A 25,760-nucleotide genomic window follows, 5' to 3' on the forward strand; every position below is an offset into this window, starting at 1 on the left:
GCTTTTAAGCTGTGATCCTACCTACTATTTCTTGGAAATAAGGTTTAACTTGATTAATGGTTAAATTTGTTTTTAGCTGTGTATATTTATTGTTTTAAATTGTATAATTTTATCTGTACACCACTCTGAGATCCTAGTGATATAAGGCAGGATACAAATGTTTTCAATAAATAAATAAATAAGTTATGCTGTAATCAATAGACCTACTTCCAAGTGAATGTATACAATACGTGGATGTTAAAGTGCACCATTAAGATTTTATCAATACTCAGCCAAAGTTAAACACTTTAACAGCAGAATTCTGCAGGTCTATTCAGACTTAAGTCTTATGATATGTAATGGGACTTACACCCAGGGAAGTGTGCACAATAAGAGTAAGTCCTATTGAACTCAATGGAACCCACTTTTTAGTTGACATGCATAGGATTGCACTGTTAGTCCCATTTCATTGGGAGAGGTTTAAGCCCATGCTTAATAGTTTCATTGGCCCTGTTCAGAAGACACCTTAAACCATGGCTTTAACCAAGGTGGTTAAGCCAGAAAGCCAGGCTGTGTTCAGAAGACATCTCAAACCATGGCTTTAACCATGGCAGATAAAGCAAAAAGCCTTATTCACTGTGGTTAAAGCCATGGTTTAAGGTGTCTTCTGAACACAGCCTGGCTTTCTGGCTTAACCACCATGGTTAAAGCCATGGTTTAAGGTGTCTTCTGAATAAACCCATTGACATCAGTGAGATTTTTTTTAATGCTTAGATTTGGCAAGATCATGTGTGTGTTTCCCCACCCCTAACAAGAGTAATTTTTATATAAATCCTTTTCCTCACCATATTAGTGGGTTAAAGATTATTTAAGCCCTACAATAAAGCTGTCAACGCTGCAACAAAGCAAAACACTGTTTTATCAAATCTAGCCTATGGGCAACTGAGATGTTTCGGCTGTTGGATTCTAGGGCTTGTCTATATGCTCTATATACTCTTGTCATTGCTGTGCAGTTGAGTCTCATTGTTTATATGATGCAGCCATCACTGCTATTCCCTGTGAAGCTGCGCATTTTCAATGTGTCATTTTACCATTACTTTTTTATATTGCTCTGATGTCTCCATGATTGTTTGTTTGTGTGTCAGTGGTGGCTTCAGTTTGGATTAAGAGAGCGGGCGCAGTTAGGAAGCGGATCTCGGGTGCAGGACACAGGGTAGGGGGCGGTTCAACAAGCTCCAAGTGAGTGTTTAGTAATGGCCGCCATGGCGACATTAAAGTCTGGAATGAAAATAAGGACAGTTATTACGTATAACACATCAATTCAATGAACTGTAGCAGTGCAGATGCGGGCTTTCAAAGCTACAATGCTACGCAGAGTTGCCAGATAACAACAACAACAAAAGATTTTGGCGATTTTCGGTCCCTTGATATTTGCTGCCCATTAACACCATGTGATAACAACACTATGAATTTTAGTCTATGCTCACTCCAGCCAGTAACCCTATAGCTGCTGCGATGCTGCGGGGTTTGAGGGAATCAGTAGGTAAAGTGACGCCATATACATCCACCCAGCCCACCCTTTCCCCTAGCTCTTTCTCTTCCCATTGTACTGTCCCTTCCATTACAGTTAAGCTCAGTTACCTGAGTGTGTCTTGTGGGGTCAGATAGTTAAAGCTCCATCGCACTGGGGGTTAACACGCTCCCCACCTTCATGTTTTTGTTCCTCAGTTACTTCCTTTTTTCAAAAGAGGAAGTTCACAACAAGCACGAGGTCCATTGAGTCCACTGTTCTAATGGCACTGCTTCTCCTGTACTTAGCAGGAGAAAGCAGCAATTCTGAGTTTAAAAATACATCGGACTTAAAGAGGGTTTTTTTGTGCTCAAGGAAGGCCAGAAGGGGTGGAAGGCGTGCGAGAGGCAGACGCCGTCATGTGAGGGACCTGAGCAAACTCTGTGACTGCCCAGTAATGAGCGTGCAATAAAACTCTCATCGGATGGAGCTTTTAGATTCATTTTGTAGCATATGAACATCTCCACATCTTGTTAGAAAATGCTGCATAAAGTCATGGCTTTGCTCCATCCTATTTCAGATAAAGACACAGGCATAAATCACTTACTGCTACTTTGGTTAGTTTGGCCTGACAACTGATCAACAGATTTAGCTGGGGTGGGTGGGGTATGTGGCACATCCCTTCTGGAATGTTCCAGTTCAGAATGCCTTTGAGGGAATCATGTGTCTGAATGCTCCCTCACATTAAAAGCAAGAACACCTCTCTGCATGTCAAGGGCAAAGGTATGCTAGAACCCTGCTCTCTCACCTGCTAGCTTTTCACAGCAAAAGTGGTTTTGACATGGAGGATTATCCTATCATGCAATCTTCCACCCACATTCTGTCATGCTACAGTCCTAGGAAAATTGTAGGACATGTTCTTCTCTTTCCCCCACCCCCGGTGTGCTAAATGTAGAAAATGTGTGAGGGAAGTGTGACATACAAGAGATGCTATATTTTTAATTCTATGACAGTCAAATTAACACTGAAGACTGTGTAGCACATCTTGGCTGGAGATGATGGAAACTGTAGTTCAAAACATCTGGAAGGCAGAAGGTTGGACAAGGTTGGCATACCACTTGTAGTAGTTCTTCCAAACAATCAAAGTTGTTTCTTGGTGTGGGTGTGCATGTGTGAGCGTTTCACCTTTTAGACTCTGATTCAAAATTTCTTCCCAAAAGAGCTAACTGCTAAGCGGTTAGTTTTACTTGCTTTTTTTTTTTTTTTGGAAAAGAGTGACAGAAAAATAAAACTCTTCTTTTTGTTTCTTTTGTTTAAATGGATGAACCACAGTCTTTTCCACTTCCTCTTTTAAAAGAAAGGTGGAAAATACATCAGGAGGATAAATTCATTCATTTAAAAAAGTGTTGTCCAAGCGGTAAAATAAGATGGAAAAGTAATTTTGCTGGGTGTACGAAAGACTTTGCGGGAAGTTGTACTATTTAACATTCTATTGGACTATTGTTTTGTATGTTTTACTGGATTCACCTTTCTGTTTCACTTATAGAACTGCAATAAGATCACTAGTATTAACTGTGCTATGGTTGAATATATTTTGTGCTAGACTACCTGGCAATCTGCTAGTACAAATACAGGAGGTGAGCTGGAGCCAAGCTCCAGGTGTGGATAAATAAGTTCCACATACAGAATTTTAGGACTGGATGGAAGCCTGAAGGTCAGTTAAGTTAGTTCTTAGTATTGGGACAGGACCTCATTATAAATACCATAATACACAAGTAACATCATGCCAGATATACTTTCAGGTCAAATAACATGTATGGAAGAGCAAAATGGGATGGGCCAAGCAAGTGAGCACTCTAGGCAATAGCATTAGCCATCCCATTCCATGTTACCAGCCAAACTAACCTGGGCCATTTCTACACCTGTCTTTTTTCCAGGGATCATCCTGGGATCATCCCTGTGTATGCAAATGACACACAGGGGATCCCGGGAGCAGGCAGGGATGATCCCTCCATTTTCCTGGGATAATCCTTAGGTGTAGAAAGGGCCTTGGAGAAAAGTCAAAGAAAACCCTTCTGGCATAGTTGGTTGTGAAAGGCTGTCATGCAGAATATTGCAAAGATCAGCTTTGGAGGCTCTTCGCTAGGTGGCACCACCCACAATACTGTGACAAGTGGCTAACCAGAAAAGAGCCTTCTCTGTAATGGCCTCCTTTCAGTGGAATGTGCTTCCTAGGGAGATCTACCCAGCGTCTGAATTGCATACGTTTAGATGCCAGGTTAAGGTATTCATCTTCCAGCAAGTGTTCACTTTCTAATCTGGTGCTATCATACTTTTTCTGGCTCTTTAATATTAAAATTTAATATTAAAATATTTTTAAAAAGTTAGTACATCACTCCCCAACCAGGAAAAATAGCTGGCTGGGGAATGCTGGGAGCTGTAGGACTTCCCCCCCCCCCGTCTAAACATGCATAGAATTGTGCCCTTAATGTTTAAATGGTTTAATAGTTTGACATTTTCATTGTTATATGTATTATTTTGGTTGTTATTTTATTGTTTTGGGGTGTGTTTTTTATGATGGCATGCTGGCAGTCTTAAAATATCTAAAAGGCTGCCCTGCAAAAGATGGAGCAAAGTTGAGGGCAAGATTAGAACCTGTGGTTGGAGGTTGCAGGGGAGCAGGTTTCAGCTAAACATTACTAGAAACCTCCTATCAATGAGGGCTCTTCAGACTGCCTCGGGAAGTAGTGGGTTCTCCGTTCCTGAAGGTATTTTTCAGTAGACACTAGACTGCTATCTTGCAGGAATACTGTAGCTGTAGCCTGCATTGTAGAGCCTGCATTGAACCGGACTGAATTAGTCCTTCTACCAAGTATGTTATACATTCCTACTAGTGCTGAAAACTGTGGGTTCAAAGGAGTTGTTTAATGTGTTGGAGCTCAGACCTGACCTCTCCTTTGTCTTTTGGGCAGGTTGTGTGCCATTTTCCATGCCTCCCATGGCAGTGTTGGTGCCCAGGGCAGTTTTTCAAATTGCTAAATGTGCCCACGTCCACAAAAGGGTTGCCTGTCCCTGTAGAGTATTTCCTATTACGGCATAATCCCCCTTTTACTATTTTAATTCAGGACCCTAGCATGGTATGCTTGCAAATAAAGACCTGCTATATTTAGACTAGATTCTTGTTCTGGTTATATTTACATTATTCTATTAGTACCCATTCACAGAGGCTTTCCAAGAGAAAAGATGTTCAGTGCAGAAAAAGCCTGAACCTAATCTGAACCAGGTTTGCCGGGGCCTAGCCTTGGAATCTATTTTAAATCTTGTATCAGGTGATAAAAATAATACGGGGGTGTTTCTCTCAACATAGACATACTAATTTTTACTGACTTGTGAGTGAACAGAGGCTGCCTCCACATAGAGATGGGCTTCCAGGGCCTAATCTACACCAAGCAGGATATTGCACTATGAAAGCGGTATATAAAAGGCAGGAGCCACACCAAGCAGGATATAATGGTATGAAAGCTGTATATGATCTGTGGCCCTTTCTACACCTAAGGATTATCCCAGGAAAATGGAAGGATCATTCCTGCCTGCTCCCGGGATCCCCTGTGTGTCATTTGGATGCACAGGGATGATCCTGGGACAATCCCTGGAAAAAAGGCAGGTGTAGAAACGGCCTGTGTCAATAAGCACAACAGTTGTCAGTGCACTTCAATACCGCTATAAAGCAGTAGTGTTCCTTTTATATACCGCTTTTTATAGTGCAATATCCTGCTTGGTGTATATTAGGCCCAGGTTGCAGTTCCCCAGCAGTTTCCCCTTCTTAGAAATCCAGCCAACAGCAAAACCCAGGCCAATCATTCTGCTTTGCCCAGGAAATCTAATGGCATGAAGATCTGTCCAGCAATGAGTTAACATTCAACTGAAATACAGTTGAAGCTAATAAAATGAGAAATGTACAAAATGTGAAAAATCCATGCTTTTCGCATGTATTCATCCTCCTTTGTTTCCAAAATGATTAACGCAACACCCTAGAGACATGTAGAACAGAATTAGCTTTTTAAAAACGTTCTCTGAACAATGCATGTGGTGTTCCCTCTTTTCTTTTCACGGAGGAAAGAAAATGCAAGTTCTCTTCTAGAAGGTGGATCTGGTTCTGTACTTGGCATGCCAGATAGACCAAAAATAACACAAAGAAGCCAAAGGAGTCTAGTTATGTAGCGCTTGGTTTGAAGAAGAAGAAGAGGGACAAGTTGCCTACAGCCACCTCTTTGTAAGCCAGTTGCTGATGACATTGTTCATTCTCCCTTTTTGCAAACACAAATAACTACATCCAGGGCTGGCGTCAATGTTCGCATCATTGGACACCTGCTGATGTCCATACTTCATTATACGGAAAATGGAAGGCTGTGGTTTGAAAATAACAACAGTATAATGAGAGTGATACCACTCAAACCACAAGGATATCAAAATAGCTTTCATAAATGAATATTTCAGAAATTTTCACAAATTTTTACAAATATACAAAATACAGGCACAACAACAATATTTCACAAAGCTCCTTCTGTAAACTGAGTGGGTGAGGCCAATAATTACTGTTTTGTTTTGTTTGCTTTCCATAATAATATGCTATTGCTTATAAATGCTGAGTAAGGTTTTTTGAATTACTTTTCAGCGTTATACTGAAGAAGAACCCTCAAAACAGCATAGTAACCGGACTTCTGTTTATATAAAAAAGACGCTTCATATGAATAATTCACTTATGTAGATTGTATGTGGATATTACAGGCTTTGTGAAATATTGTTGTTGTGCCTGTATTTTGTATATTTGTAAAAATTTGTAAAAATTTCTGAAATATTCATTTATGAAAGCTATTTTGATATCCTTGTGGTTTGAGTAGTATCACTCTCATTATACTGAGGTCCATACTTCAACAGGGGTCCCACTGTCAACTCTCCTCCTTTCTGTTGCTCTCCACTCTAAGCAAGGGATCAAGCCTCTGCTTGCCTTGCCCTCTTCTTTTGGGTGGCTGTGCAGATTAGGCCCAAAGGGAAAGGGCAAAGTAATGGACAGTGGTCATAGTAGTAAGGAGGTGTGCCAACTCAGGGGAGAAACGCACCCAAGGGTCCCCCAAGTCCTAGAGTCAGCACTGACTGCATCAGTAGTCCTGTGAAAGACGCCATCCTAAAATACTAGGCATTTTGCAAGCATTTAGGCAAGGGAGTCCTCAGTGCTCTTCATTTTCTTCGCTACATACACAAATAAATTACTCTATGGGCTGCATGTAATAGGATAGAATTTTCAGTTGGATCCACTAGTTAGGGCTAGACTTCGTAAGCCAACAGCGAACCATGGGTTCTATTTGAGGTTTAGAGCTGGGTTTTTTTTAAAAAACCCAACAACCATAGTTTGTTTGTGGAGATGGGTTCAGAAGCCAGATTTCCACAAACCACATCTTGGCTTAGTGATAGATATGCAAAAACACCAGCTGCAGCTTTTCTCCCATATGGGAAGAGTTTCCAGAAATATATGCCTTCACGGAAATCATGACACTTTGTAGTTTCTAGGATAACAAAGATGTGCTTATTCAGTTCACTTAGATTTAGCTTCAAGTAAAATGGCAGAATTAACTCCAAAAGCACTTCATAACATAAAAGGGGAAATGGTTTCAAATCCAGTAATAATTTGGGCTATTGCAATAATTCTATCTTGGCATCCGAGAATGCTGCAGTAGATTACTTCTCAATTGTTCAGTCAGGTGTTTTGTTTGTTTACTTAATTTATAATTGTGTGAACATAATTACCTTAACCGTTTTGCGTGTGTAGCTGAATTCTGAAGTTCTGTTCTTGTAACTCACGTCTAAAACATGACCGGGATTGTTAACTCGTGGGACAAATTTGGATGATCTTTCATCTCTTCATGAATAATGGTGTATGAAGCCAGGAATGATCAGCGGAGCCCAGTGCCCCTTCCTTACCTCACACCCTCTCCACTTGTGCACAAGGTTCTGGACTTCATCCCTGGCTTATATTAAGCCAGAGCTCCCCATTGTGTTTGAACCAGGAACTCTGGCTTAATGTCAGTTAACCCAACCATGTGTGAGGCCATTAGCTTGAGTCTTGGGAACTGCAGTTGTAATTGTTCCTGGCTAAGACATTAATCATTGCTGGGCTAGTTGGAATATTGATCTATATAAAATAACACATGCATCTCAGTGAACTTCCTGGACCATGGTCAACTTCCTCAGTATGAATCCTGAGAAGATTATAATGGAAATGTGTGGATAGCTTTCCACTGGTAACTGGGGACACTGGGCTCCATTCAGTTACTACTTACACTAATGCTCAGTCATATGCACCTTTACCTGGATGCAAGTCCCCAATTTTAGTCAATGGGGCTTCTTTCAGTAGTTGTGAATTGTACTGTAGATTTCATTTCATTAATGTCCATTAGACATGTAACACTATTTTTAATAATTTGTACTACTACATGGTGGTAGGCATTCAACATTAAGAATGCACCCACCCCATCTCATAATTTTATTTTTCATGGGCTCTTGAAGCCCCACAATTCTAATAAACACATTTTTATTGAAATGTCAAAGGACTTTACAGTACAAATATGGTGGAGATCTGCTTCAGGTTTTGGAGCAAGTGGCAAAGAAAACATCATGGACTTCTTTGACTAATTTGAAGCATGATGCAAGAGTGGAATTTCTGGGTGGTCCCTAGTGAGCCCAACCTATCCAGTTATTATCTTGGGTGGGTGTGTCTCAGTGCTTAGCCTTTGACTTGTATTAGGTTAACAATATAAATATTTAGAAAATTAAAATTCTGTTAAATGGGTATTTTTATAGCCTACCTTTTAAGACTGGCTAGCAAACAATTATCCATTTTAGAAATGGCTTAATTATTTGATTATATACATACGCATGTTTATGTTTTGTGACTTGATGCATAATCTAAAATGAGATCATGTTCTCATGCCATGGCAGCTCACCCTGGCTTAATTTAGCTGTGGGGGATTACCGAATCGAGCTGAGTGCCTGTGTTTGCCATTTTTGCATGGTGCCATGGACACCCAACTTGCCATGGCTTGGCATTAGACAACCCTCAGATGACCCTAAAACAAGCCATGGGTTATTTGAGGGTTGTCTGACCTCCAAACAACTGCTACTGCCTGGGTTCCCATGACACAACAAGCAGTGGCAAGCTGGGCATCCATGGGTGTCCAGCACGTTGTAACATCCCCTGTGAGTAAACAAAGCCACAATGGGCTGTCGTGTTGTGCAGAACCAATGACCTGGCTTGCATATCTTACTGAGTGAGAATTCCACCTCCATCCATGATGCCTATTCTTTAATACTTGATACTATAAAACTAGAGTTGCTGCTTAGAAGGTCAACCATATAAATCAGTTCATGAGATGCAGCCTTTGAGCTGTTTATTTCAGGTCAAAATCTCCCATGTCAGTTTTATCCTGACTCAAAGGCAGCTATTTCCATGAAGGATATGCAAGACTGCAAGCAGAAAACATCTTTTTGGAAAGCAAAAAGTATCCCATGTGCAGAAACACTTCTCTTATAACTCTACTATGATCACAGGCTGATTTGTTTTTGTTTTTTTAAAGAAAGCATTATGGGGTGGTGAATGTTGACTCTGTTCAATACAAGCTAATTGTTCCTGTAAGGTAATTTTTTTGCCTTCTGGCTAGAGTAAACAGAATACCTTTACAAGCTCACCCCCCTCCGCTCCTTCTCAGGACAGAATTTAGCTCTTACTTTTGGAAATTCTTCAACCTTGGGTCTGTCTATGCATATGCATTCAAACGTAAATCCCAGTGAGATCAATGGAATTTTCTTCCAAGCGAGAGTAGCCTCACAGCCTATGTATGCTGAAACGAACAGTCTAAAATAGCTTCCTCTTTAATGTTCCTCTTTACCAACTGTAATATGAGAGCTGAGTAGGATTGCCAGCTGGCAAGATAAAATAAACAGGCCTGTTCCTTTAACAGCTTGATTTACAGCCAGCAGCAAGTGACATTGAGGCATGGCACTGAGGTAAACAGTCATCAGCTGATGTCTACAGATCAAGCTGCAGTTTAGAGGCCACAGGAGCAGGAGGTAGTTAAGAAGTTGGCAACCCTAAACAGGCCTGCGTATTATGAGGCAGCACTAAGTGCCAAGGTCACCAAAGTATCATGGCATTGTATGGCTGTCCAAATTAAAGTAGAAGGGTTGCTTGTTAGCAAGTGATGCTTAGCTAAACTCTTAAGTCATTCAGTAGCAATGCTCCTATTATGCTTCAAGGGCTGCTTGTTTACCAAATGCTTCCAGATGAGTTCATAAATAAGAGATATACCACCCACAATTCACAAGTGGCTCATTGTTGAAGTTTCCTTTGAGGTATCAGTCCAAGCAGTTTGGCATTTTGACTGCTTGCTTTGTACAAATGACCGAGCTGAAAAACACCGGAGTGAGAGCCAAGGAAGAACTTAACAAAACAGCAAGCAAGCAAAGACTAGAAGCTCGGTGAAAATTAATTCTATGAAAACAATGCAGAACACATATTCAAGCATTAGTAGAGTTGCGGGTGGCCGCGTAGGCATGGATAAAAAAAAGAGGTCAAAAGAGGGAATATATTTGCATAAAATTTGCACTTGCTGATTTATATGTATAGATGCAAATTTAGAAAGCATTACTGTAAGTTCAATAGAAATACCACACATCTTGCCATTGTGGGGAAGCCTGTAACCAGAGGATCTTTATATCTGCTCAGTCTGCTGTCTAGATATTAATTTTTGATGGGCAACTTCATGGCCTCTGCTCAACCTTCTTATGGGTTTTTATCTTTAAACCAGACTTGGGGCCAATCTACATGGGTGATTTAATGCAGAGGGGGAGCAATGTGCGGTCATTTGTGACACATGATGTTGTCCCTAATCCGCAGTAACCCCACAGATTCCCTCAGGAAAAGGCACATTTTTGCAGAGTACTTTTAGTCTGTTCTTCCCCCTTAACATGGCTCCTATGCGGTTTAGCTGCTGTAAGCCTCATTCCTCCAGTTTAAATCCTGCATGATGGGTATGCCCAGGGGTGCATCTTTCACCTGGTTGTGACCTCAGTTAAGAGGGTGCCTTCCCTGTTTTCCCCCATTGTTCTTTTCCACCATTTTGCGGTAGCTTGCATATATCTGGTTTCTGTACTTTGCCCCTCACTGTAATTTATTCTTCTTTCTTTGTCCACCCTTCTGAAGTAAACTATCTGGATTTAGATGCCTAAATTTTTAAAATCGCTAAAACTTTACGGCTCTAAATTGCTAAACCTCCAAAATCCCCAAATCATTAAATTGCGAAATGGCAAATTTGCTGTAGCGCTAAATCACTGTACTGCTAAAGCGCCAATGCGCCACCTGCGGTTTTCTCCCTTCCCTGCTCTTCATTTGTACCTTGCACCTTTTTTCTTTTAGGGCCCTAAGAACTCCTCCCACCTCACCTTCCCTGCTAATACTTTCAATAGCAGTAGCAGCTTCAGCACTTTAGCGATATACTGTTGCTGTTGCTCCGTATGCACGATATTGCTGTAGGGTTCCATCTTGCAACAGGGACAGTTTAAGGGCTCCATCACACCAATGTTTTATCGCACTCTCATCATGCCTGGTTTGCCCTAGAGCGGGGAAAGACTAGATTATTTCCCCCAAACAGAATTAAAGCCCCCTTGAGCCTCCATGTATTGCCGTCCTCTCACTATTTCCTTTGTTGGGGGCATGTGCTCTGAAGGGAGAGCTTGCTGATGAAAGGGGAGGGCAAGGTGGTTCTCCTTCTCCAGCAGTGTGTCGAACCAACAGACTTGTGCTGAGTTGGTTGAATGGACTTTTACTGCTCCAACCCCACTCTCATTGCCCACAGAAATGGACCCCAGCTGATTAAACGGTAAATCGGTAAAAATCGCTAGACAACAAAACCAGAGCAAGGGGGTGAAGGAGCCCACGCCCATCACATTGTTACAACCAGTGAACTGGAGGTGGAAGGAGAAGGGGCGGGGCATAGTGGAAGAGCAAACAAGCGAAAGGGAGGTTTCATCAATATAGAGCGATACCGCAAACCCACGTGAAAGGGGCCATTAGCTTGATGCGCTAATGAAACAGAGCTAGAAATCACAGAGGAAAACCGGGGGGGGGGGGGAAGCAGATGTGACAGAGCCCTAAAACAACAGTATAAATTAGAAGTAAAAGCCAAAATAAAACTTAGCAGGAATACAAAAATTTAAAATACAGTAACAAATTTACAATAGAAACTAAGACTGTCATCACACAAGGGAAAATTGCATTTGCTTACCATCGCTTCTCCGCCCGCGCATCTGTCCCTCATTACTTCCTCTTTTGAAAGACGAAGTAAACAATTTGCACATGGCCCATTCAGTGTGCTGTTTTTATAGTGCTGCTTCTCCTGCACACAGCAGGATATAGCAGCAACTTCCATCGTTAAAAATAAGTCAGACTTACTGGGGTGTTTTTTTGTGGCGCAAAGGCTAGAAGGAGTGGTAGGAGCGTGGTTGGCAGTCGATGTCAAGAGAGGGACCCGCAAAAATTAGTGACTAAAATGCCTGGGAAAATAAGCTCTTTACCTGGCACCGGAAAGAGTACAATATAGGCACCAGGCGAGCCTCCCTAGGAAGCTCATTCCACAACTAGGGTGCCACAACAGAAAAGACCCTTTTCTTAGTAGGCACTCAAGTCTTTACTTTGTATGCTTTTTATGTGTTTTTTTTTAAATCTTGCTATATGTTTCCCCCCTCTTTTGTATTGTGTGTTTGTAAGTTGGTTGTATAATAAAAGAAATATACAAAAAAAAATTAAAAATTAAAAAAAAAGAAGTGGGCAATGGCTAGTGAAGTCTTAGAAACCAAAGAGTAAGATTACTACCTCTTTGGCTCTCCCCATTTCTGTCAGAAGCAAACTCACCATAAACATTAAAATGTGCTTTGTGCAGATCACAGAATTCAGTATTTCATTATGCAGAAATTGTGTTACTCTAGCATTGAGTTTTTATATCTTTTTGAATCTCTCTCTTACACAACACACACACACACCTACTGTGTGTGTTGCTCCTGCTGGTCTGTACTGCTGAAGAATATAAGGGGGCAGTTTTGCAACTCAGTCCTTGTAATTTGCGCCCTATGCATTCCCCCTAAACTTCAATTGTATCTCATCTTTCAACCAGAAGGGCTTGTTTTTATGATGAATGATTGCTGAGGCCATATTTATCCATTCTTATAAACTCACCATATGGAATCCATTTTAAACCATGGCTGTATTCTTCTCCAGTGAATGAACACTGTTAGACTTAAATTATGGCATTTTATTTGCAAAGTAAATGTTGGGAGATTCAAAAGCTCTGTTATTTTGGGTCCTTCCTTGATAACAGGTTCGCTGTCGTACACAGCAATGGTGGTGAGCAGATGTGGCTACTCCAACAGCCTGATTCTATATGTCTTTACTCAAAAGTAAGTCCTGCTAAATTTCAGTGGGCTCAAGTCTTGTGTAACTACCCATAGGATTGAATTCTAAATGTCCTCAATTTCTATGAAATTATTTTTGAAAACAAATGCAAGGATAGTATTTAATTTTCTTGGCAATCATGTTATCCCCTACCCCCCTACCCCTTCTAACTTTGGAAATTGGTAAATCAAGACAAGGACCATAACCTCACATCGCTTACAGGCCCAGATGCCTCCCTACCCCAGACAGTGGGATCACCAGGAGAACGGAGCAAGTTTATTCTCCATCTTAGTTCTGTCTCTGATGAATCCTTTTACTTTCTCCCAAATAAGTAAATGGAGGTCATGCAGTTCTATGGGGAAAGTACATTGCTAAAGTGTAGAACATTTGTTGTGGTGAGGACAAAATCCTCCATCCCTCTGCACTGACAGGAGGTGTGTGTGTGTGTGTGTGCTTTGTGTCACTCTTAAATATCTGAAGGCCTATCACATAGAAGAGGGTAAAAGACTTGTTCTCTGGTGCTGTCCAGAGGGCAGGACCAGATCTAATGGGCTTAAGTTACAGGAGGGTAGATCATGATTGAACATTAGGTGAAACTTCTTAACAGTCAGAATGGTTCAACAATGCAATTACCTGGGGAGGTGGTGCACTCTCCCTTGCTGGAGGTCTTCAAGCAGAATCTTGAGAGCCATTTGTTAGGGATGGATGTCCTGCACTGAGCAAGGGTTGGGCTCAACGGTCTACAAGGCCCCTTCCAACTCTACGATAGCACCCAGAGCTATACTGCCCACCACCCCACAAAAGTTCTTATAATATACAGGCCCTCCTCCCACACACATTTTCCCATCACAACAATGGACTGCGATTTTTCGAGAGCTATAAAAGGCTATCCAGTTCTAAATCCTGGAATTGGGTTTACTCAAGGTGCCAGCTTGCACTATGTGCCCTTGCTTTAAATGAGCAGTTACAACAGCTGCGACTATGAGAATAATTTAAAAAAAATATAATGCCAAGGACAAGCCTTTGGTGCAGCTGTTTTGTTCATTCTTGGCATTTTTTAAAGCCTCGAGATTATAATCAGGCTTTTAAAGTTAGCACAACTTTATAATTGAATTGTGAAAGAAGTCCAACTGATAACGTTACAGAAGTAAAAATAGTTGTCATCTATTGGAGTTTGCTGCTTTCTAAACTAATCTTGAGTTAAATTCAGGGTTGCCAACTTCTTTTTACTGGGTCTGCTCCTGTGCCCTTGACATGCAAGAATTAAGCTGCTGAAGCTTTGCCCATCACTTCCATCTCCATGCCAGGAAATCCTTCACCTACCAGATTTTTGTGTCAGGATGCTGTTTAACAGCACAGGAGCATGGAGGAGGTTAGCAATTGTTCTTAGCTCCTCCTCCTCCTCCTCCTCCTCCTCCTCCTCCTCCTCCTCCTCCTCCTCCTCCTCCTCCTCCTCCTCCTCCTCCTCCTCTCTTCTTCTTCTTCTTCTTCTTCTTCTTCTTCTTCTTCTTCTTCTTCTTCTTCTTCTTCTTCTTCTTCTTCTTCTTCTTCTTCTTCTTCTTCTTCTTCTTCTTCTCCTCAATCCTAAAGCAGCCATGGCCACAACAAGGGAGTATCATAGCTGGTTTGCAGTGATGTCTGTTATTAGTGACTGAGCTATGTGATTACAGAATCAGGGTTATTGTATATCATTGACTGTTGGAATGGCCTATTGTTACATGGACAATACAAAACGCTCAGAATTAAGATGATGCCAGAATGAAGCAGGGTGGGCAGATTCCTCTCAGCTTGAGTTTATCGCCTGTTGTCCCCCTCAGTTTGCTCCTGTCACTTTTGATAATCCCAGACTATTGTAGGTGCTGATGGGGCTGATAGGAGTTGAAGTCCAAAACAGCTGGAGGACACCAGGTTGCCTACCTTTGGTGTAGACAATACCGCACAAGAGAGACTTAGGGAGCAATCCTATATCCCCTAGACAGCATCTGGGAGGGACATAGGACAGTTTGGTTTCCTGACTCTGAGCTAGTAGAAAGGGCTCTGAGCTGGGAGCAAGGAAACCATGCTCCCCGCCCCATCTCCCTCCCCCTTGTAAACTGGCATGGAGAAAACCATGCTGGCTACCTCTTCACACTGGCAAAATAGAGTGTGGAGATGGGGAAAAGGAGGTCTACCCAGGAGCAAGGAAGGGAGGAGACTGGAGATGTGGGTCTGTATCTCCAGCCATCCCCAGCCTCCTTATTATTTATTTATTTATTTATTTATTTATTTATTACATTTTTATACCGCCCAATAGCCGAAGCTCTCTGGGCGGTTCACAAAAATTAAAACCACAAAAAACATCCAACAGGTTAAAAACACAATTACGAAATACAGTATAAAAAGCGCTTCTCTCCCCCTCCCTGAAAGCCTAGTCTAGATGGGCAAAATCACCCATCTAGCAAAAATGCAGAGCGGGAGGCACGAGTTTGGAGGCTTACGAGTAGTCAGGGCACATCCCATAGGATTGCATTCTATAGGCCTGACTCAACATTATTTATCTATTTATTATTGTATTTATATCCTACCTTTTTTCTTCCAAGGAACCCAAGGCAGCATACATAATCTTCCTCCTCTCCATTTTATAAGGCGGCTTCCTGTTTCTTCCTATGTTCCTAACTGTGTATAGGACTACAACATTGCAACCCTATGTGTGTTTACTTGGAAGTAAATCCCTTAGTTATCAATGAAGGTTACTCCCAGGTAAATAAGTATCTACAAGTAACTCAGTGGTAAAGCACATGCCCCAGGTTAAGTCCCCAGCATCGCTAGGTAGGACTAAGACAACTTCTATCTGAAACCCTAGAAAGGTGCTATCAGTCAGCTGGTGCCTTTCAGATGTGTTGGACTACAACTCCCACCATTCCAGCCAGCATGGCCAATGGGCATGCTTGATGGGGTCCCACACCTGGAGGGCACCAGCAACTTCTGCAGTTTTCGAAAGAAGCAAGGTGTGCAGTGAACGTGCATCATATTTACAAGCACAATTGCACTCTTGGCAAGTTTCCAGGAGCACAATTCTGCTTCCAAACAAGGGGGCAGACACCTAGTTTTCTTGCAAAACTGAACTGGGTTGCTGCCACCACAACAGATTTGGAACAAGAAGGCCCTCTGGCCCTACATAAATTGCCATGGGGGCTGCATGCCGCCTGCATGTTACCCACCCCTACACTAATGGGTAGAAGTAGCATCTAGGAAAAATGTGATACTTAATATATTGTTATGAAAAATAGAACATATGTTAGATATGTACCTGAAGAGCTCTGTGAAGTGCAAAATCTGTGCTTGCTTTCAACTACAGAAGGTCTCTGTTTATCTTTTGGTATCTCAGGGCTTACTAGGAGTTTTCTATATATAAGGTTTAAAACTTTTTTCCTTTCAGTTGCTGGCAGCAACAAACTTCGTAAAATATGGAAAACTCATTAAGCGTTCCAATATGTGAATTGTGCTTCCTCTGCTTTGAGGTCAATGAATGGCCAAATATTTTATACTCATTTATGAACATACCTACCTGAAACACACAATCCAGCAACTTGTTTTCAGGATTCCTCCTGTCTTAAAACTAAAGGGTTCTGTTTTTCTTACACTTTAAGATCATTGTTAAGGGTACCATCCTATGCATGTTTAGATAGAAAAAAAACTCTTACAACTCCCAGCATTGTATGACCTTGGGAAGTAATTGTTTCTGAGCTCTTGTTCCCCATCTGTCAAATGGAAGTAACAGTGACCAACCTTGTGGAATAATTGTGAGAATAAACCCAGTAACTTTTAAGTACTTTTCAACTGCAGGTCCACGTTCATCCTGTGTTATTCTTTGGCTCTAATTTCTCTCCTTTTTGTTGTGCCTCCTACTACCCAAATTTAGAGATTGTAAGTTTCTCAGGGCAGGATGGAACCTGTCTCTTGTTTAGTTTTCTCTGACACCATGTAGGGAAATGAAACTATATTTCATTTGTGGTTTTATCCTGGTTGCGCTTTTTATACTGTATTTCGTAATTGTGTTTTAAACTGTTGGGTGTTTTATTGTGGTTTTAATTTTTGTGAACCGCCCAGAGAGCTTCGGCTATTGGGCGGTATAAAAATGTAATAAATAAATAAATAAATAAATAAATAATATTAAATAATGAGAAATTCCAAATAAATTATAGGGTTTTATCCTGTGGTGTCCCCTCCACTGCCAGAAGGCTCCTTGACCCAGCAGAGATATCAGCAAAATGGAGAGGGAAGCCATTTTTGCCCCTCAAACCATAGCCCCCCATACCACCTCCTACACTGGGATCCCCCCAACTGCCTAGAGCAGATTTGGGGGACACAGGTGAGAGGGGAAGGTTGAATTAGCAAAAAATTGCCTCCTTCCCCATTTTGCTGATTTGTCAGCAGAGGGTCACCTTAGGATATAACCTATCGAGGCCCCAGAGAGAGAGCATTCTAGCACAAAAATGGAAATGAAACCCAAAAAGAAATTCAGAACCCCTGAAACAATGTTTTGACTTGGCTAAAATTTGGCATCACATCTACACAAAGACTCTGCTTCATGCTTGGCTTTTATACTTTCATAGCTAGTGACTATAAAAAGGTTGCTTTTTAAAAAGAGGAGGTGACATTTTGCTCTCTCAGTTTGTGTATGTACTTCTAAGTTAGCTACACTTGCCGAATTCAGTCCCACGTTCTCATGTAAAACAGTTAAAATGCATATCAAGATACATATAGAATCAGCATAATGGGTTTTCACAAATGGAACCTTCACAAATGGAACTGTGGGCCTTGCTAGACCATGCCGGATAAGCCAGCAGGGAGGCGGGGCGACGGTGGGCTAACTTTAGTGCGCGCCGCCCCGCCTCCTAGACGGCCGACGCGCAGGGACTCCGGAAGCCCTGTAGCGTCAGCCATTTTTGTTTTCAATTTAAAGGGGCCATGTGCGCCCCAAAGCCGCCGAACAAGGTAAGCGCCTTTTTTAAAAAAAATTAAGCCCCCCCCGCTCCTGATCTCCCTGCCATCCCCGATGCCTCCCTGCCCACTCTTTCCCCGCCCGTCCTCCCTCTCCTCAATGTCTGTGTCACCCGTCCTCCCTCTCCCCGATGTCCGTGCCGCCCGTCCTCCCTCTCCCTGATGCCTGTGTCGCCCGTCCTCCCTCTCCCTGATGTCCGTGTCGCCCGTCCTCCCTCTCCCCGATGTCCGTGCCGCCCGTCCTCCCTCTCCCTGATGCCATCCCGGTGCCTGGCCTTCTCCCCCCCTCTCCTGTCGGGTCCGGCCTTCCTCCCCGGGATCCCCCCCCTGGCCCAATAGGCACAGCGCTCGTATGAGTGCTGTGCCCAGTCCGTGGCTTTTCCCGGCTACTTGCAAGTAAGCGAGTAGCCGCAAAAAGCCACGGACCTTGCTAGACGTTCCACAGCCCCGGCCTGAGGCCGGGGCTGTGGAAAAGGCACGGCATAAGCAAATTCGCTTATGGCGCGTTAAGGGAGGCTTCAGTGCGGCCTGACCATGGATTCCCCTGTGCGTCATCTGGACGCACAGCAGGGAAACTGGGCCTCACAGCGCGCTAAGGCCTCGTCTAGCAAGGCCCTGTGTTGCAGTGTATCTTTCTTCCTAACTAGGGGTTTCCTGTTCCTGTTTCCAGCAAGCTATTGCCTCCAAGCAGAGAATTCCATTCTCTTCCCCACCTTCATTTTCCATTTTACTTTTCCAGTTGATATTCAACATTCCGTGCCGCCCCCGCCCCCCCACATTTGGGGAAATATATTTTTAGTTCTGCAAATCTCATTGTTCCCCCCGAGGCATGCTCAGTGGTCCTATTTTGGCTCCATTTCTGTTGGCACTCATCACCTGAGTTTGCCACTAGAGGTTTAATGTTGGGGTGGAAGAACACATTCTACTTCCACCTTGAGTCTTCAAAGGCTGGTCACTGCTGCTTCTTTGCAAACTGGAGCTGGAAGGACATGATTTCCAGCAAAGTAGGGGAAAGGTGGAAGGAGGATGCTTAACTCTTACCTTGTCTGCCAATTTCCCCTCCCCACAGCCAGCTTTCCAGATCCATGTTTCCACTGCAAAAATGGGTCTGGAATCTGATGTGGGAGAAAAGCAGTTGCTGGGTAGAGTTGGAGGAAGAAAGCAGCAGGGAAATGTGAAGCATCTTCCTCCCACATGCTGTTTTTCTGCTGGCAGTCCTACCTCCTGGCCCTACTTTGCAAAGGAGAAGTGCTGGCCAGTCTTTGGCCATTTCTACACCAGCCTGGTGTAGAGAGAGGGAGGGGGAGGATCTCGTGATATCCTGATCGTGAGATCCTCCCCTTAGTCCAAATGCGGGTGTGACATCCCGGGAGGAAGGAGGGTGTTCCGCCCGCCATTATTTATTTATTTATTAAAAGGAGCTGAGCGCACGTGCGCTCCAACAAACAGTGAGTTAAAAAAGAAAGAAAATCCCTGACCACTCTCCCCCCCACTCCCGATTCCTCCCGGCCCGGCTCTTTCCCTCTATTGCTCCCCACTATTTGCGGGGAAGAGGGAAGAAGCCGGGATGGGCGGCCACACCTCCCGTATAGCACATAATTTCTTGGCATGTGCTCTTGCTCTTACACTCTTTCACACAGGAAACTTTCCTGTGAGTGCCCTAATTTGATCTCATGTGCCTTAGTCAGGTTCTAGGATTATGGCTCTTACGTTTTTATGGTATATAAAAAAGAAAAGCAAATGTCTTTTACACAGTTTCCCCCATGTATGCTTATATACTATGCAAGTGTAGTTAATTAGACAATTTCTATGGATTTTAGTAGCAGTAAAAATGATAAGCATCATGGTTCAGTAGTGGGCAGATTTAACTATTAGAGAGTTGGGAGAGATCCAGGTTCAAATCCCGACTCAGCCATGAAGCTCACTGGGTGATCTTTGGCCAGTGTGTATCTGTCAGCCTAACCTACTTCACAGGGTTGCTATGTGGATAAAGTGTGTGTGTGTGTGTGTGTGTGTGTGTGAGAGAGAGAGAGAGAGAGAGAGAGAGAGAGAGAGAAGAAATCATGTATGCCTCCTCAAAGTCATTGGAGGAAAGACAGGAGATAAATGTAATAAGCAAACTTATTTAGTTCCTTATTGGTGATTTTTTTTTTGGCAGGTTTTTCTTTTCCAGCTGCACCATAACACTATTTTCTTCCACTGTCCATTAGATGCAAACACAATATTATGCTGTTGTCTTTTTTATGGGGCTTTTCACGCCAGGGCTAAATTGTGACTGGGGCATGCAATCACTAACTGGATAAATCCTTGCTCTCCTCCCCCACCAACACATATCAGTTTATCATCTGGCTAATACCCCTGACTGACCTTTCCTTTGCAATTTGTTGAGTGTTTGCCTGGGTTTCTCATGATTCCTGGTAAGGCACACACTATGTCATATCTTGAATAAAATCTGACAGGTTTCCTGCTCAAGCACAGAACAGCTTCCATAGAATGGTTTACATTAAGAGTGCCTCAGTCTTTCCATAAAGATTTTGCTTACAGCTGTATGGTGGACTTTTCTTTAGAAGCGGATTTCTAGTGCATTTCAGAAGCAGCACATGGTAGCTTCCTGAAGTCCAGCTCTTCTTTCTCAGTCTGAGTTGCTGAACATTTGTGGTATTAAAAAAGAAAAAAGTATCCCTTCATTTCACGTCACAGTTGACTTACGCATTTCCACCAACATTTTCCCATTTCTCTCTCTGCCTGCATTCCTTCATTTTCTGTAGCTGCTCATCTTACATTTCAAGGCCACATAGTTATTTGTGGCTTGGCTTTTTCCTTATGTGCTATATGCCACCTCAAATTCCAGTCCTATAGACTATTTCTATGTTTGGTTTTCAAGATGTATTGCCAAAAGTGAGTTAATGGGCAGTTAACTGGCTGTCATGTTGAGTATTTCAGGGCCACTGTACCAGTTCTTAATTGAGACTGTGGCTTTTTGACTAATCACAACTATGCATACACACGTGTGTGTGTGTGTGTGTGTGCACACACGCACACACACATATTGGGCCAATCCCTAAAATGAAGCCAAGCCCCACTTGTTCCCTAAAATAGAGGCACACACACCAGCTAATCTCTAAATCATAACCATACCAACATACCCTAGGCAAGTCCAGGGTGACACTGCTGACAGACCAGAGGGAGCAGAAGCTATGACTGTTGGCATTAAGTACAATATATGCAGGATGCTTCTCCTTCCTGCGCTCACTGTCAATGGCGATCCTAGAACTACAAAGCAAAAAACTTAATTGTTTCGCTTCTGAATGGATAAAGGTGCTAAAGATTGCAAGACAAAAGGCGAAAAAGAATTATAAAACCAACACATTTTTATAGCATTAATCTTATCTCTACCTATAAAGCGGAATGTATGTGTATGTCATGTATGTCTGGAAATGTTTACCCACTTCGAGATGAGTTAGAAACTTGAAATTTGACATGGCAAGCCTCAACAAAGCAGGGTAAGCCCCCCCTTTTTTTTTTTTCAAAACCAGGGTTAAAAATATCTAGGAGAAATAGTCTTTCCATCTCTCCCAAAGAAATATAGTCTGGTTTTTCTTCCTTCTCTGCAACAACTCCTTTTTTGCAATCCAGTATTTTTGTTTTCTGTTTCTTACCTTAATAATCCATTTTTTCTTTGTGGTATGGAAAGGGGATAGAGAGAGCCAGTAGGAAGCTGGGAAATGGGGAAAGGCTGCAGATGTAGAGGTGCTGAGGGAAGTAAAGGGGAGATTTGAAATAGCCCCTTGCCTTCTTCCATCCAATTACCCAGACAGTTTACTCCTGTTGTTTATGTTTTCAAATCTACCCAAAACACAATTGATTGATTGAAAAATGTATAAACTTCCCATTATCCACTAGGGATCCCTGGACAGTGTATACAACATTTAAAAATAAATAAATAAATCTAATATAAACCCCCACACAATTACAAATTTAAAAAAGGGGGGAGGCACCAATTTTTTAACTAGCAAACCCAACCAAAATACAGAAATCAATTAAGTTTTAAAAATTAAATTAAATTAAACATTTTAAAATATTGACATTCTAAAATGTTAAAATGGCAGGGCAAAAAATAATGTTCTAATTTGGAGAAGAAAAGAAAACCACGTTGGTGCCAACCATATCTCCTTTTGAAGGGGCCTTCCAAAACTTGATGTTGCGCAGACTTTATACTGTTAGTTTTACCCTACCCTGTGCCTGCTTACCCTACCCTTTGCCTGTTTGCCTTCTCTTCCCCTCCTTATTGTTTTACTATGATTTTATTAGATTGTAAGCCTATGCGGCAGAGTCTTGCTATTTACTGTTTTACTCTGTACAGCACCATGTACATTGATGGTGCTATATAAATAAATAAATAAATAATAATAATAATAATAATAATAATAATAATAAAATCAGGGCATCACCACAAATTAGAATGAAATGGCAGGAGCTTGATGAGTGGGATGTAGTTGAAAGGAATATATTTTTGGTAAGTGGTGGAGTCTGGGGCTGAAAAGTTGGAGGATAGTAGTGGGTGAGAAAACCATAAGAGACTGCATGGTGGAAGCAGCTTTGCACATGGAGAGGGAGAAAAACTAAGGGCAGGGCCGGCGCTACCAGTAGGCCAACTAGGCACAGACCTCAGAGGGGCACAGTACTGCCCTTTAAGGGTCACAGTTTTATACAAATTAACTGTTTTAAGAAAAACACACATAATATTTCAGAAACTCTTCTTGAACAGCTGAATCGAAGTTGGCAATTTGGGGGGGGGGGTGCAAGTAGCTTGCCTTGCCTAGGGTGCAAAATAGTCTGGCACCGGCCCTGACTAAAGGTATATCTGGACGAGGATTTTGCCCCGAGGAGGATCTGCAGTGGCAGCAGGTCAGTTATATGATGCAGCTGCCATCGCGGAGCCTTTGCAGGGCATTCCCCTCATGCTCTGATTTAAAACAGTTGTGTACTTACCACGACTTTTCCCAGTTGGAGCGAGGTGACCACGGCATCTGTCGCTTTGCTGTGGCGGAGGCATGCCCCAGTTGATGGCAACCCCTGATTGGTCAGGATTGGCTGGACAGGCAAGGGACACAAGCACACATCCCCCACCCTCTCCTTCATTTCCCTTTTTGTTGTTCTCTCAGTCCTTTTTTTAAAAAAATGAAAAGAAATAGGGGGGACATTTGGCACTGTGAGCTGCTGGCAGGCAGGCAGGCAGGCAGGGAAAGAGAGGGCAGCAGGGGCTGGCACGATGCAAGCCGCCCATAAAATAATGCCTCTGCACCTCTCCAGCGTGGCAGAAGGACGCCATGCCAGAGAGGTGCATAAACGCCAAAAAAGAAAAACAATACTGGGGGTGGGAGGCGGACACGCCCCGGCACCCGTGCAGTGATGGCGGGCGCAGGTACATGGGCGCGGCAGCTCCTTCCAGCAAACCCTGCACTTGTGCTCCTTCCTAAACGGATAGCGGGAAGGAACGCAAATGTGGGGGATCAAGAGCTCGCAGCGCCAATGCACCACTGTCAAGACACAGCCTAAGATGTTATCCTAGGCATGTTTACACAGAAAAAAGTCCTACAACTCCCAGCATTCCCCAAGCAGCCACAATACAGAGCAGCACCCAAAATAGGTTAAAAACAGTGCAGCCAGCTACCATTCCCAGGTCACCAATCAGCACTCTCGGTATTCCCAGAAAAAAGGGAAGTAACCCTTGTCAATGCCATTTAGAACTAGGGAACAGCAAATCCACTCCCAAGTTTTTCTGGCAGCCTAATATGACTAGTATAATGCTCCCTCCCTCCCTCCCTGAGCATTCTTGCTAGTCAGGATCAAAGACTTTCTTGCCTCTGGCCTGTTGGTGCGTGGCTTTGTTGAAAGTGGATTCAGACTGATGTGCTGGGATTCTATTCCTTTGGACTCAACTGATGGATTCCATGTTTAAATGTCCTTGCAGTTGAAAAAACACCTTCCAATTGAAAAACTAGAAAATTAGAGTAAATGGTTTCATTTGGACATCATGATAAACCACGAACTTTACTTCCACAGATGTTGTTCTCAGCACACACATTACAGAAGAGAAAAACAGCTTGGTTAGTATACTGGCCTCCTGGCATATGGACCAGTGTACTAGTTCTAATAGGTCTAAGAGCTAGAGAAAGACAATTGGGGGAATTAGTGTTTATTTATTTATTATTATTAATTTTATTATTGCATTTATATCCTGCCTTTTTTCCTCCAAGGAACCCAAGGTGGCGTACATAATCCTCCTCCTTCTCTCCACTTTATCCTCACAACAACTCTGTGAGGTAGGTTAGGCTGAGAGTGTGACTAAGGCCGGATCTACACTACTGCTTTAAAGCGCTTTATAACAGTTTTATAGCGCTTTAAAGCCGTTAAAGCGCTTTATAACTGTTATAAAGTGCTTTAAAGCAGTAGTGTAGATCCGGCCTAAGTGTGTGAGTGGGTTTCCATGGCTGAGTGGGGACTAGAACCCGGATCTCCCAACTCCCAGTCCAATACTTTAGCCACTACACCACACTGTTTACCAAATAAGGAGTGGAAAGTGGTGCTAAGGAAATAGCAAGGCTTGGGAGGCTCTGTGACCAAGGAAGCTCGGGTGATCGTGACAACAGGGGGCCGCAATGGGCAGCAATCGAAAAATTTAGGTGGAAAGGAGAAGAAACAGAACATGTAGATATAATTGCCTGTTTTCAAAATAAGGAGAATCCAAGATTTCATTTATTGGTTGGTTGCACATAGTTAGAACAATGCTATGGGCACAGTCTAGCCTCGGTTTCTCAACTTTAGTTCTGAATTGAAAATGGGGTGAAAGCCACAAGCCACTTAGGCATTCTTGAGTACTATGTTGCCCAAAAAGAACTTAGAATATATCCAACAGTGGTTCTGGAACAACAAGTACTTGCGGCGATAAATGGGGGGATCGAACAGAGGCTTAGTCATTGTTACGGACTTTGGAGCCACCACAATTTGATTCAAAAATAGAATTTGGAAGGAGAGCCTTTAAAATGGGGCTTCTTCATAGAGTTTCCAATAAGATTAAAATGGTTGCACTCAGTTCAAGACCTTTAGTAACTTCCTACTGCTCTAGGCTCTCCACTTGAACACCTCCCTTGGACTCAAAGATAGAAACTCAAATGGAAGATCATAGCAACTCATGCAGAAGCTACTTGTGCGGGCTTGCAAGCTGAGCTATATTCCTCCAATATAGGGAACCTGGCTCTGGACTTGACAGTGCTTTACCAAGGAGTAAAGCTTTCTTTCTGGGTGTATAAGGCAAATGGATCTTTCTAGGAGAATGCCGCAACAAGATGGTTTAACAGGAAAGTGCGGAACACTGGTCCTGGAGATATGAGGAAGGCACCAGAGCAGGGGTGGTTTGTTGCTTTGTGTGGGGAGGACAACAAGTACCTCTTGTTCCCCACCCCCATTCACAAAGAGATGAAAAACAGGTTAGAGAGAGAGAAAGAGATAGAACAGATTCCCACCCTGTCCTGATATTCAACTTGGCACCATCACCGCAGCCTCTGTTGCTTGCTTTAATGTTTTTCTTAACTCTTTATGCCTGCCTGATGATCCAGTTGTGGTTCTGTAAAACCATACATGCTCCCTAATCAGCTGCATGTGTGCATGCCTCAAGCTCTCCTGGACTACTCATGCCCAGACGGTATACAGCAATTTTGCCATTTCAGCAGAGCAGGCAGGGCATATAGGACTGCTGTGCCTGCATCCCATATAGGGTAATGATGG

The 25,760-nt window shown here is 42.8% G+C and overlaps 1 protein-coding gene across 1 annotated transcript in view; it reads left to right on the top strand.

Annotated features, from left to right (window-relative positions):
• The window catches only part of COL24A1 (collagen type XXIV alpha 1 chain), a 254,996-nt gene that overhangs the window by 2,572 nt on the left and 226,664 nt on the right, over positions 1-25,760 (top strand). The gene's annotated exons all lie outside the window — the stretch shown is intronic.

Source organism: Elgaria multicarinata, chromosome 1, assembly GCF_023053635.1.
Source record: "Elgaria multicarinata webbii isolate HBS135686 ecotype San Diego chromosome 1, rElgMul1.1.pri, whole genome shotgun sequence".
Lineage (NCBI taxonomy): Eukaryota > Metazoa > Chordata > Lepidosauria > Squamata > Anguidae > Elgaria > Elgaria multicarinata.